Here is a 14,289-nt window from a genome sequence, read left to right as displayed (position 1 = left end):
CAGTATAATGGAACTTGATGGTCCTTTTGTCAATTAATCTCATAAAAGCTTAACCCCCACTCTATCAATATCCAATTGCTCTTTGTAGAGAGAGAGAGAGAGAGCAAAGGGTTCTAGGAAGAAAAGAGGAAATTAAGGAGATAATATAAACCACAAAACATTCAGGAAATATATACTGAATAAATCTTATGTACACTAAATATATACACTATCACCATTTGATCAATAATACATGTACAAAAGTTGAATTTCAAATTCAAATTTTGTATAGTTGTTATTTATCCAAAATTGATCGTATGTACGTTGTCAATATAAAAAAGATTAATCCATACTTTAATAATCGCAACTTCTGGGATTCATGTGTTGATTTAGATACCTGATTACATAGGCTTAAGAGGAAGCAGAGGTGTAAACTTGTCAAAATTGACCACGACCTCTTATGTCAAAATAAAGAACGTCAATTTTTTATCCTTCGGTCCATCTCTACCATTAAAGCTGATGGATTTAAGGGGCAAAATTTGATAAATTCAGGTTGAAAATGGATTGAAGGATCAAAGTGTGACACTTCTTTGACATTGTGGGGCTAATCTAAGACTTGAAATAAATGAGGGATCAAAAGCAAACAATTAAAATAGTTTAAGGGCTCAATTCCCTAAGCAAGATTTTGGATTTTGACTATTGTGGATGGAGAGAAGAGAGCTTGCTACCCGTTTTGGGTCCGACCTGGCTCGATTCCAGACTAGTTGGGGCCCAAAATGACTCTCAAGGTCTTGCTTTGATGTTGAAGCAGAAGGATATGAAATGCTTCAACTCTTGATTCTTTCTACTCCTACTGTTCTATCCTACCAATACGTTAGATTTGTGACGTTCTCATTTATGTTACAGGTTTGAAAGACATGTTGAAGTTGTACTATATTAGTAAATTTGATTTTGAAAAGCTTCGTCTTGTTATTGCCAATGTCGAGATAGAGTAGACATTTAAAAACTTTCAAGAACGAGCTAAGGAGCTGGATTCATGTAAAAGCTTCTTTGATCCCAAAATTCTTACCAGCGATGAGGCAAGGAATGTGCTGTTCAGGTTGCTTTCAAGGATTTTGGTATTGTTAGTGTGGCGTTGTCCCACATCGGCTTTTGTATAAGGGAACCTTTCCCTTGGTTGCCTATAAATATAGTGGGCCTGTGATGGGGTTAAGTGCACCAAGACCAAGAGAGCATTAGTGGGCTATTTGGACCTTTGGGTCATTAAGCCTTTTGTTTAGTTAAATACTTTTAGGCTCTCTTGTGTTTTAGTATTACGTGTTTTGAGCCTAGGAACACTTTCTTAAGGCATCTTTTGTACTCTCTTCTTCATAGTAAAATATTGTTCCTCCTTCGCCTGTGGACGTAGGTCAATTTGACCGAACCACGTAAATTCTTGGGTTCTTGTTTTACTTATTTCTGTTTTGTTATTTGTCTTTGGGGGTTGCTACAAATCCTTTTGTCAATTTCTTGGGGCCAGACCTAACAAACTGGTATCAAAACTTCTTCGGAAGCTTTGGATTTTGTGGCAACAATAACAATAACAAAGACTGTCATCGAGAAATTCGACAGGAATGTCAATTTCGGGATGTGGCAACTCAAGATGGAGGCCATTTTGATTCAAAACGGAGTTGATCTAGCGATACACGGAATTGAGAAAAAGCCAGAGGGTGTGACATATGCAAATTTTGCTGAGATGGATAAGAAGGCAAGGTCCAGTATTATCCTAAATCTCTCTGACGAGGTTTTGCGGGAGGTAGCCACTGAGATTTCGGCAAAGGCCATGTGGGACAAACTTAAGATCTTGTACATGAAGAAGACAGTTCAGAATCGGCTTTATTTAAAGCAAAGTTTGTATATGCTTCGCATGACTGAAGGTACATCTATACTCTCACATCTTGATAAATTTGATTCCATTATTATGGATTTGGGAAATATAGATTCAAAAATTGATGATGATGATCAGGCCTTGTTACTTTTGTGTTCCCTTCCCCAATCTTTTAAACATTTTCGCGATACTACGATTTATGGAAAAGAAACAATTTCGTATCGAAAAATTAAATATGCATTAAAATCTAAGGAGCAGATAGACAGGGATATTAATGGGGAATTTAGTGGAGGCCATGCAGAAGGTCTGGTTGTTAGGGGCAGAATTGAGAGAAGAGAATTTGATCAAAGTAGATCTAAATCTAGACATAAAAATATGGAGTGCAATTATTGTCATAAAATGAGGCACATTAAGGCAGATTGTTTCAAATTGAAAATTAAATTGAAACAAAAGGGGAAACCTGGTGAGAAAAATTTTGAGACTGCCGAAAGTGGTGTTGCAGCTGATGAAAATGAAGGAAGTATTTTCTTTGTGACTGATGACAGAACAAGGTCTAAAAATGAATGGATTTTAGATTCGGGGTGCTCTTATCACATGTGTCCCAATAGGGATTTATTTTCTACTTATGAATCCTATAATGGTGGAATTGTTTTGATGGGCAATAATGCCGCTTGCAATGTTGTTGGTAAGGGTACAATTCGAATTAAAATGCATGATGGTATTGTGAGGACACTCACTAATGTTAGACATGTTCCTGATTTGAAAAAGAATCTCGTCTCTTTAGGCACCCTAGAGGCTCTTGGGTGCAAATATACAGGTGAAAATGGCGTTATGAAGGTTTCTAAAGGTGCTCTTGTTGTAATGAAAGCTTGCAAGGTTGGTAGTTTATATGTTTTGCAGGGATCTACTGTCATAGGTTCGGTTGCAGTTTCGTCATCATCATCTTTGTCTGATTCTGACATCACCAAATTGTGGCATATGCGTTTGGGACATATGAGTGAGAAAGGCTTGGGCATACTAAGCAAAAAGGGACTTCTTTGCGGTCAAAGTACTGGGTTACTGGAATTCTGTGAATATTGTATCTTTGGGAAGCAAAGAAGAGTTAGCTTCAGTTCTCCAGCAATTCATAAGACGAAAGGTACTCTTAATTATATTCATTCAGATTTATGGGGTCCATCTCGTGTTCCGTCTAAGGGTGGTGCCAGGTATATGTTGACTTTCATTGATGATTATTCAAGGAAAGTTTGGGTTTATTTTCTTAAACATAAGAATGATGTTTACCTCACTTTCAAGCAATGGAAAGTTTTGATTGAGATCCAGACATGTAAACAGATCAAGCGGCCTAGAACAGATAAAGGCATGGAATTTTGTAAAAGAGAATTTGATGAATTTTGCAAGAATGAAGGAATTGTTCGGTATCACACTGTCAGGATGATGCCTCAGCAAAATGGTGTGGTCGAACGTATGAACAGAACACTTTTGGAGAGAGCGAGGTGCATGATCTCTAACGCAGGATTTGCAAAGGATTTTTGGGCTGAGGCAATTTCTATGGCCTGTTATATTATCAACCGTGCTCCTTCTGCTGTTCTTAATTTCAAAACTTCTGAGAAAGTTTGGTCAGGTATTCCTGCTGATTATTCTGATTTTAAAATTTTTGGGTGTCCAGCATACCTGCATGTAAATGATGGAAAATTAGAACCTCGAGCTAAAAAGTGTATTTTCCTTGGGTATGCTTTTGGGGTGAAAGGATACAGATTATGGTGTCCTGATCCTAAAACTCCAAAATTTATAATCAGTAGAGATGTTACTTTTGATGAATTCTCTATGTTATCTTCCAAGAAGGAGTCTTCTAGTTCTTGTCAAACAGATGATAGTATGCAGAAGTAGGTGGAGCTTGAGATTGGTAGTTCTGGTCCTTCTATTCAACAAGTGCCAGTAGATGCATCTGAATCTACTGATGAAAATAATTCAGAAGAGGAAGAATATTCCATTGCCAGAGATAGACCAAGGAGGGATATTCGACCACCACAAAGATATGCAAATTTGGTTGCATATGCTTTGTCTATCGCAGAAGAAACTGATGTAGTTGATGAGCCTACTACTTATTCAGATGCGATTTCTTATGATGATTCTGCTAAGTGGTTGGTTGCGATGAATGAAGAAATTGAGTCTTTCCATCGAAATGGAACTTGGGTTCTTGTGAAGCCGCCTCCAGGTAAGAAAATTGTTGGATGTAAATGGGTCTTCAAGAAGAAAGAAGGTATTCCAGGAGTTGAAAATGCAAGGTATAAAGCACGTTTGGTTGCAAAAGGCTATAGTCAGGTACAAGGTATTGACTTTAATGAAGTATTTTCACATGTTGTTAAACATAGCTCTATTCGTGTTCTACTTGCTTTAGTTACCATGTATGATTTGGAGTTGGAGCAGCTTGATGTTAAAACAGCTTTCTTGCATGGTGAATTTGAAGAAAAAATTTATATGAAACAATCTCAGGGATTTGAAATTGAAGGAAAGGAAGACCATATTTGTTTGCTAAAGAAATCCTTATATGGGTTGAAACAGTCTCCAAGACAGTGGTATAAGAGGTTTGATACTTTTATGTTGAGTCATGGTTATTCAAGGAGCATGTATGATAGTTGCGTTTACTTCCGGAAGTTAGATGATGGTTCTTTTATTTATTTGCTGCTTTATGTTGATGACATGTTCATTGCTGCCAAGAATTTGTCAGAAATTCACACTTTGAAGTTGCAGTTAAGTAGTGAATTTGACATGAAACATTTGGGAGCAGCTAAGAAAATTCTTGGCATGGAGATCAAAAGAGACCGAGGAGCTGGAAAAATATTCTTGACTCAAGAAAATTATCTTGAAAAGGTTTTGGAGAAGTTTGGCATGAAAGATGCTAAACCTGTGACTACTCCTCTTGCTAGTCATGTTCAACTATCTGCTGCTCAGTCACCACAGTCAGTTGAAGAGGAAGAGTATATGGCACGGGTTCCTTATTCCAACGCAGTTGGCAGCATTATGTATATAATGGTTTGTATTCGTCCAGATATTGCACAAGCAGTCAGTGTGGTTAGCAGGTATATGTCGTGTCCCGGAAAAGCACATTGGCAGGCTGTGAAGTGGATTCTCAGATACTTGCGAGGGACTTCAAATTGTAGTTTGGAGTTTGGAAGAAATAATGACACTTTGGTTGGTTTTGTAGACTCTGACTATACTGGGGATCTTGACAGGAGAAGATCACCTTCAGGTTATGTTTTTTGCATTGGCGGTTGTGCAGTTAGTTGGAAAGCTACTTTACAACCCGTTATAGTTTTATCTATTACGGAGGTAGAATATATGGCCATGACTGAGGCAATCAAAGAAGCCTTGTGGTTGAAGAGTCTATTTGGCGAACTTAGTTTGTATCAAGGTGTTACTACTATTTACTGTGATAGTCAAAGTGCCATTCATTTGACTAAAGACCAGATGTATCATGAGAGAACGAAGCACATTGATGTGAAATTTCATTTCATTCACGATACTATTGCTGAGGGAAAAGTCCTTATTCAGAAAATCAGTATCAAGGAAAATCCTGCTGACATGTCCACGAAACCTCTTCCAGTTTATAAGTTCAAACAATGCTTGATTTGGGTTGGTATTCATTGTTGGTGAGCCCAGTGGGCTTATGTGGAGAAGGTGGAGCAGTTTTGCTACTGTTGATGTTGGGGACACGCCAAGGTGGAGATTTGTTAGTGTGGCGTTGTCCCACATCGGCTTTTGTATAAGGGAACCTTTTTCTTGGTTGCCTATAAATATAGTGGGCCTGTGATGGGGTTAAGTGCACCAAGACCAAGAGCGCATTAGTAGGTTGTTTGGGCCTTTGGGTCATTAAGCCTTTTGTTTAGTTAAATACTTTTGGACTTTCTTGTGTTTTAGTATTACGTGTTTTGGGCCTAGGAACACTTTCCTAAGGCATCTTTTGTACTCTCTTCTTCATAGTAAAATATTGCTCCTCCTCCGCCCGTGGACGTAGGTCAATTTGACCCAACCATGTAAATTCTTGTGTTTTTGTTTTACTTATTTCTGTTTTGTTATTTGTCTTTGGGGGTTGCTACAAATCCTTTTGCCAATTTCCTAGGCCAGACCTAACAGGTATTCAAGTCAGAAGTATATTTAACGGATCTCATAGGCAGTAATGATGTTTTGATTCTCCCAGTGAAGGATCAAATTGGAACTCTGAAATTCCTTATAACATCAATAACAATTATGCTTGGGAAACGCGTCTTCAGGGACTTGGACCAACCTTGATGCATATTGAATCAGTGGCCAGGGGTGTTTTATATTTCTGTCATTCCTTTAATTCTGTCAAATTCACGGGATGCATGATGAAGGATATGAGCGATCTGATTTCAAGTTTGATAGAGATAAACAAAGCAAGTAATTGATAAGATTGATGTCAAGCTTCCTCATATCAAGTTCCCCAAGATTAATGGACTAGGATTCATTGATATTCTCTTGACAAAGCTACAAGAGTTGCTTAAAATTGACTCTGATTCAATGGTCTTTCTCAAAGAACACATTGAGGAAATCCTGGAGAATCTGGGATTCTTGAGATCTTTCCTCGAGGAACAGGACTTCACACATCCAGAATCTGGCAACAACTCTAGTAGATGCAGCTTATAGGGCAGAATTCATTGTTAACTCAATTCTGGGTGGCAATGGATCGGAAAGGTAAAATTTGTCATGGCTTTACCATGTCTCAGAAAATATTAGACATTTCAAGGAGCAGGTAGCTGCATTTCAAGAGGAGGCATTTGAGGTGGGAGCCAAAAGTGGTAAGCAATCTATGGGTCGTGAATTCTCACAGATGAGTACCTTTAAAATAAATGAAGATGTAGCAGAGCCAAATAATCAGCAACAAATCATAGTTGATCGACTTACCAGGGGATCATCACAGCTGGATACAGTTTCAATTGTTGGAATGCCAGGAATAGGTAAGACAACCCTGGTCAATAAAGTGTATTATGATCCTGAAGTTGTATATTACTTCCACATTCGTGTAATGTGCAATGTTTCACAAGTGTACACAAAAAGAGACTTGTTGCTTAAAGTTTTATGGCACATTATTGAGCTTACAGATAATATCTTGACAATGACCAATGAAGATTTGGAGTTGGTTCTCGATAAACACTTGAAGAAAAATCGGTATTTAATAATTTTGGATGATGTGTGGAGTATCAGGCCATGGAATAACTTGAAGAGCTCATTTCCAGAAGACACCAATGGAAGTAGAGCTCTGATAACAAGTCGTCTCGATGACATGGTGTCGAAACTCACACTTGAATGTAATCTTCTTAAACTTTGTCTACTCTCCGATGCTGAAAACTGGGAGCTACTGCAGAGGAAGATATATCCCAAAGAAGACTGTCCTTAGGAACTATTGGAACTTGGAAAGGATATTGCTAGAAAATGTGAAGAATTACCTCTTTCTGTTGTTGCAATAGCTGGTCTGCTTCAAGGTTCACACAAGAAACCTGAGTTGTGGAAACAAATTGCAGAGAGTTTGAACTCAATCATAATAAATAATCCACAAACTCGGTGCATGGACATCTTTGAATTGAGTTACAATTACATGCCAGATCATCTGGAAGCATGCTTTCTCTATTATGGATTATTTCAAGGGGACAAAGAGGTTGGAGTTCGAAGATTGATAATGCTATGGGTGGCTGAAGGATTTATACAGAAAAAGAAGCCAAAGAGCTATTTGATGGATCTGGTAGGTAGAAGCTTAATAATGGTTTCAAAAAGAACATCAAACGGTGGTGTCAAAGCATGTCGGACTCATGATATGGTATGTAAATATTTTTTGGCTATATGGTAAAAGCTAAAAAGGAGAACTTTTTTTCAAGTTGATAATTAGTAGTGATTAACCTTATGCTTCTTTTGATCCTAGTCATGATTTTGACAATTTTGTTATGTCCAGGCCTTCTGGCCCATATGTTCATTCTCTGCTGTACTTTGCCACCACTGATGCCTATCCAAGATGTCTTTATAACGTCTCATTCATTTCCAGAAACTTTAAACTTCTCAAAATGCTGGATTTGGAATCAATCAATATGGGCAATTCCTTTGCATCTGGAATAGATTTGCTTGTTCATTTGCACTACCTAGTTGTTGGTGGTGATATTGACTCTATTCCGCCATCATTAGCTAATTTACCGAATCTAGAGATTTTTATTGTTAAGGGACTGAAAGGTAACGAGGTCATAGTACCTTCATGGTGATAGCATTTGGGGGCTGAGAAGGCTGAGACATGTTCATTTAAAGAATATTGCTGCCTTCATCTTCGAAACGACTACCTTTACTGGAAGTGACTTTCAATTAAAGGACCCAGTCTCCCTCTCCATTCCATCTCTGTTTTATAGGGACATATGAGCAGGAAAAGCAACATTAGAAAAGTTCACATGATTAAATGCACAAAATTCTATTAAGAATAATGATCCAAAAAAATATCGAAAAGGTTATACAACAATAAAATGAAGACCAATATATAATACCTTAGCTTATAATTACCAAAAAGCTATTGCGAGTCATAAACAGCATGTTCAACTGATTTGGTTGTAATACTTATAATGTCCAACTGATTAAATTAATTTTAATATGTACAAGTTTTTACCTCATGCATGATAGTTTGTATTTTCACATAAAATAGAGAGTGAATTGTACGACTATACATGAGTTTCAAGATTGGAGTATTTTTTGTTAGCTAATACATGTTGCAGATCTTAGAATTTGACATATGTGCAATCTCAAGGTAATGCTTGAATAGTACAACTGGTGCCAGAGATCTGTAGAAGGAACAAGAGTTCATCTTTATTGACACTCCGTTGCAACATGTTAAACTAATTATGTTAATGAAGTTTGAAACTTTAGTAGAAATGGAGTAAGCCTTCTATATTAGAAACTAACAAGAAGAATTGCATGAGTACTTTATTGGGCTATTTTGTTAGCTACCTTTTTTGCATCAGCTCTTCAGTATTTATTTTTTGAAAGAAACTAACTTTTTTCGTCGATTGGTTCGTGGCAAAATCAAATTTGTCTTTAATATCTTAGGAAACTTCAAATGACTTGTCCTTATTGGAAGGTCATAGAATTTTATAAGTGTAACTTATTATTAATGTCATTGACCAATGTAACTTATTCTTATCCCTTAGATATACCAATGCATAAATTAGCCATTTATGTATCTGAAGCATGTACTTGTGGAGAAAATATGGACCATATCAAATCTGCTAATTACCTGACAATTCAGTATTGTCACAAGTAATTACGTCAATGTACTTTGAACCTTGCATTCGGAGGATGTAATAAGGTAATCATTACTTTCATAATCCGTATTTACGGGTTGAGATACTGGTGGGCTCATTTTCTTAACCAAAATGGAGAAGTAGGCTCCACATAATCAAGGCAAAGATATTAAAGGGAAAAAAGTAGTGGGTTTTGCATGTTACATGAGAGGAACTGAATTATTTTTTCAAATTGCAGTATAGCTGGTAGCTGGAGGAGTGGGACACAATGGTAGAATTCTTATTAATCTCCCAATTTTGTTTTGTTGTTTTGGGCTGCTTTTGGCTAGGCTCGAGATGGGTCAAAACAAATTCGTTCAATTATATTTTGATTTCAGCAACACATTTAATAAAGAGACAAGGTGACTAGTGTGCTACCATGTTGGCTGTGTTGTTTTTTCTTTTAGAGGTGTAGCATTACAGTGTTTACCCTTTAAACATCTAAATGGCAATGGAAAATCAATTTAGTGGATACTGAATGACCAGATCATAGGGTAAAAGTATTAGTAATAATTGAATTCATAGAAATTATTTCACCAAGATCAACAACTTACAGTTTTCAACATAATGGAAATCAATAATTTGAGAAGTGTTAAATAAATCAAAAACTAGAAAAGTACCTTGCAGCGAAGCTTTTGCAATGGAGGTGGAGAAAGGGAAAGCCTCTACCCATTGGAGATGGAGACAACGGCTTCGTAGGGTTCTTCCTATGTCCTCTCTTTAGTGTTTTTTTTTTTTGACTTCCAATTAAACTGCAATTTTTAGAGGAATTTTTTTGTTTATCTTTTAATATGAATATTGTTAATTTGCTTTTATTGTTAAATTAACTGAGGTTTGGAAAGTTTCGAAGGATTAGGATGAGTTAAGTTAGTATAGAATTTTGTACATGCTAATGCATTAACAATGACTTGTACTATATGCATTGATTACTTATTCTCTTAATATTAAAAGTTCTACAAGGTGTGAATTTGTGATGGAGGGGTATGGATTTAACCCCTCCTTAAATATAATCACCTACATTAATACACCATTGGTAGAGCATGCAAGCTAAATGGTCTCTTCAAACTACCATGTTTTCCCTACAAGAAGTAAACAATTAGTGCTAGAAGGTTTGGAAAATTGAGAGAATGAATTTTCAACCTCTAAGTAATGAGCTTATTAATTACGAAGTTCATGGACATGTATCTGTTGATAATGTTTAAGGTTTAGGGAATAATGAAATCTTAAATTACTCTGCATTGGAGCTTTTTTTATGAGACGGATAATTCAAGAAAATGCATTGAAATTCAACATATAAGAATAGCAACCTATTTGCTGTCAATCTAAAAATAGGATAGAATGCTACCCCAACCTCGACTGAGCTTTTGAGTTCCTAAACGACATGTAGTCATCCTTAAGGAATAACATGTTACAAGGACACCAAGCATGCTCATGCTGACAAAGAATTCAAGAATTTATTGGGAATTCAACATTACCTCATTAATACTTTAGTTATTCATAATATTTTCAGAGAAAGTTCGAAACTCGAAAAATGACAAAACAGATTAGTTTGAAAAGCAACACAAATCAAGTGCTGCTTCTTGAGACAAATACAAGTTTTCATTTGAACATTTGTCGAAACAAATGACAGCAATTACATTTTTAAATTTTTTGGTTAGAAAAAGTAGGCATACTTGAAAAGAATAAAGGTTAGCAATTTTCAAGTCTTGGGAATGAAATTCCCGTAAAATCTTGTGCTAAAATATTACAAATATCAGGGGCTCTATCACTACTGCTGAAGATTTGTCAATGTTAACCACAACTTTTTATGGCAAGTGCTCCTCATTTTTTTTTTTTTTTAATGTCAAGTTCAGGAGGCTTACAAGTTTGGTGGCACGAATTAGTTTCATTAAACATCAAAAAAATAAACTCATAAAGTGAAGTATATCTCAAATAAAGTAGAAAAACATGAAAGGGCTTAAGTGTTACACTTTTTTAATACAGAGAGTAAAGCAGAACAAAGAGATATTTTTAGGTGATTCTCTGTATCTTACAAAAAAAAAATAAAAAGAAAGATTTCTAATCCACATACTGTTAGCGTACCTCATCCGAATTAGTCTTTGTGTTCTTATATAAAACTAGTTGTACAATAATACTCCAGTATGACTAGGAGAACTAGTCTAGGAATCTATTACTTAGACTAGTAGTCTGCTACTAATTTTTTATATAAGCTTCCAATTGTACCAGAGGACCGATTGGGTTTTTCAATGAATAAGATTACCGTTTCTTGTCATGGTATCAGAGCAATAATCCTTCTTGCTCTACTCTCCATATTTTGACCTTCTTTTTTTGTTTCTTCTTGTTACCTCTTGGAATAATGGCGGAGCAAATCGATTCACAGAATCCAGGATATTCCTCGTCTGGTGATTTGTTCCATGATCCAAGCTTCCCATATTTTTTGACCTCTGCCGATTACACCAATGTTTCGTTAGTCCCAATGTTGCTTGATAGTGACAATTATCAACGGTGGAAACAAAATATTTTAAATTCTTTGAGAAGCAAAAATAACGTTGCTGCCGTTTCTTGTCACATACATATATGTGTGTGTGTGTGATTGTGTTTTTGTGTGTGTGTATTGTTTGTAAAAACACGTTCAATGAGACATACCAATCTAAATTTTATTTAAAATAGACAAGGAGGCCACGAACCTGACCTCTAAGATATTAGATTTAAAACTAATCCTCATGTACTTGATTGTATTCTAAACATTGGATTCTCTCAGTGTTTTAGTATTAAACTAGCGTAGTAAAGTATAAAGGTAAAAATTCTAAACTGGTCATCACACACTACACTTACACAAAATCTTTAGTCCCTCCCCTTGCATAAGAAAAAAAATATATAGAAAATCAAAATTTTCCCTGTACATGCTATTTCTTCGTCCAAAATATCGTATGCAATAATTCTCATTCCCATGGAATGAAGCCCGTGCTACAGGAATTAAGTAATTCACAAACTACATGACGATGATCTGCTTTTTATAGTAAACAAGGCTTCTGGGCTGAGAAAGATAATACTTGAATTAATGCTGCAACCAATTATATGTATATATTTGTTATGTTTAATTTTCAAGATTGACTTTCTCCAGCTTTCAATCAGTCCATAAATTTTTTTTTTTTTTTTTGTGCTGAGGAAAATTTTTAGAAAAATTAAATAAGCTATGAAATTCACTAGAAAGAAATGCAAACAATTTAACCACATTCATCGCATTTGAAAACTGGGAAAGCCATAGGGGTATACATGATCTAAATGAGACATAATATTCACTTATTAGATACTAGAAAGTTGTGTAACTGAGCTTATTTCAGATTTCATTGAAACATATTTGCTAATTTGACAATTAAGATAACTTTTGTTGCTAAATTCTTGTCTGTATCTAGATGGAGATTTCATTCAAACAGAAGAAGCAAGTGGTCGGGAAAGCGCTTAAAAAAAATGAAAAGGGAATTTAAACGAGCCCCTTTGTCTTTCATGTCCGAGTGTGTATGGATAGAAGATTATTTAGAAACTTTTTTATAATTACAGTGTAGCACTTCTTTTGACATAATATATGTGAAATAAAAAATTGATTATAAAAATGATATATGTGTAGCACTTCTTTTTTCAATCATAGTGATTGAAAAATATTTTAGTGATGCAATTAATTTTTTCATTTTGTTGCCTTATGTAGAGACAATTACAGGTAGCAACCATTCCTCAAGGTTAAGTATGGTTGCCCAAAAAAAAAAGAAAAGTCCATATCATATGGAGTATATCATTTTTTAATGTCATGATTGGGGTTCACAAAAATTATTCTTTGTTATACAATGTTCAAATTGGTTTAAAATAGCTGAACAGAATACTTAGCCCCTATTTGGATTGCTATTTTTTTGGAAAAAATTTCTTATTTTCAGGAATATTCCATTTACATACTTCTCAATGAACTTTTTACATCAACATACGTCATATTCTAAAAATATTAAAGTAATTTTTTCTCAAAATCTCTTTAAAAAATGCAATCCAAAAAACTTCTTATATTCCGTTCAAATGCATAAAATCGTTCCAGGACAGTTAAACTGGCAACCATCACAGCCTTGCTCCCGGTTCTTTGTTTTTTAATTTTTAATTTAAAAATGTTTCTTCTTAACATGTAACTCAATCTACCGCAACGCGGTTGTCAAATCTAACCTCACCGCGTCTGGTATTCGAACTTTCAAGTCTCAAGTTCACACTTCACATTTCACTACGGAATAGACATTCGAAAAAAAGGATTAAGAGCCTTTGTAATTATCTATAATGTGACTACTATCATGATAAATGTAAACACTAAAATAATAAATATATAAATGCTAACACAACAAAATGCAAAAACATGACAAATTTTATTTACTTACTAAAATTTGTATTCAAGAGTCGTGTTAATGGTGTCCATATTTGTTATTTCTGTTTATACTTACGAGTGCAACTAGTGTGAATACCCGTGCTACGCATAGTGCTGACATTATTAAAAACTGAAAATAAAGGGTGAATTAAAAAAGGTTAAAAAATTGTACCAACACAATTAAAATATAATATCTGTTTAACAATAGTTTGAAATATGATAGAATGTGTATATTATTCAAAAATTACCATTTTTTGGAAGATAGATCCTGAAAAAATAATAAAAATTTATATTAGAAAATGAATGATATATGAATAAAAATGAATGTAATTAAACGTTGTTAAAATAAAATACTTACAAATATTATGCATTCGATTTGATAATTTTGTATGAAGGTGCGAACACTCTTCACACCAATCAACTTTTAGTACGAAAGCCAAAATTGGTGATTTAATTAATTCTGTTGAATTTTGTGGAATGCGTACTACAAATGAAAATGCATGATCTTTGCATGAATTGATTCGCTGATTGAACAACCTATCACCATTGTCCTGAGAATTAAGTACGTGCGAAATTTAAAATTAGTGTATTTTTTTTACATAGTTTATAAATAGCATTATAAAAAATAAATATATATCAAGAAATTCAACCTTCCTTTGTAATTCTCTGAAATAAGAAGCATTACAATCAAACTAGTGTGAATACCCATACTACGCACG

The 14,289-nt window shown here is 35.0% G+C and overlaps 1 long non-coding RNA gene across 1 annotated transcript; it reads right to left on the bottom strand.

Moving 5' to 3' along the window:
• Positions 1 to 6,328: 6,328 nt before the first annotated feature.
• Positions 6,329 to 7,600, bottom strand: LOC113715567 (uncharacterized). Its single transcript, XR_003454009.2, has 3 exons — positions 7,312 to 7,600; positions 6,965 to 7,223; positions 6,329 to 6,833 (listed from the first exon to the last, which is right to left on the bottom strand). It is a non-coding gene; the product is annotated as an uncharacterized lncRNA (long non-coding RNA).
• Positions 7,601 to 14,289: the final 6,689 nt, after the last annotated feature.

Source organism: Coffea arabica, chromosome 11c (assembly GCF_036785885.1).
Source record: "Coffea arabica cultivar ET-39 chromosome 11c, Coffea Arabica ET-39 HiFi, whole genome shotgun sequence".
Lineage (NCBI taxonomy): Eukaryota > Viridiplantae > Streptophyta > Magnoliopsida > Gentianales > Rubiaceae > Coffea > Coffea arabica.
This window is presented reverse-complemented; position numbering and strand designations above follow the sequence as displayed.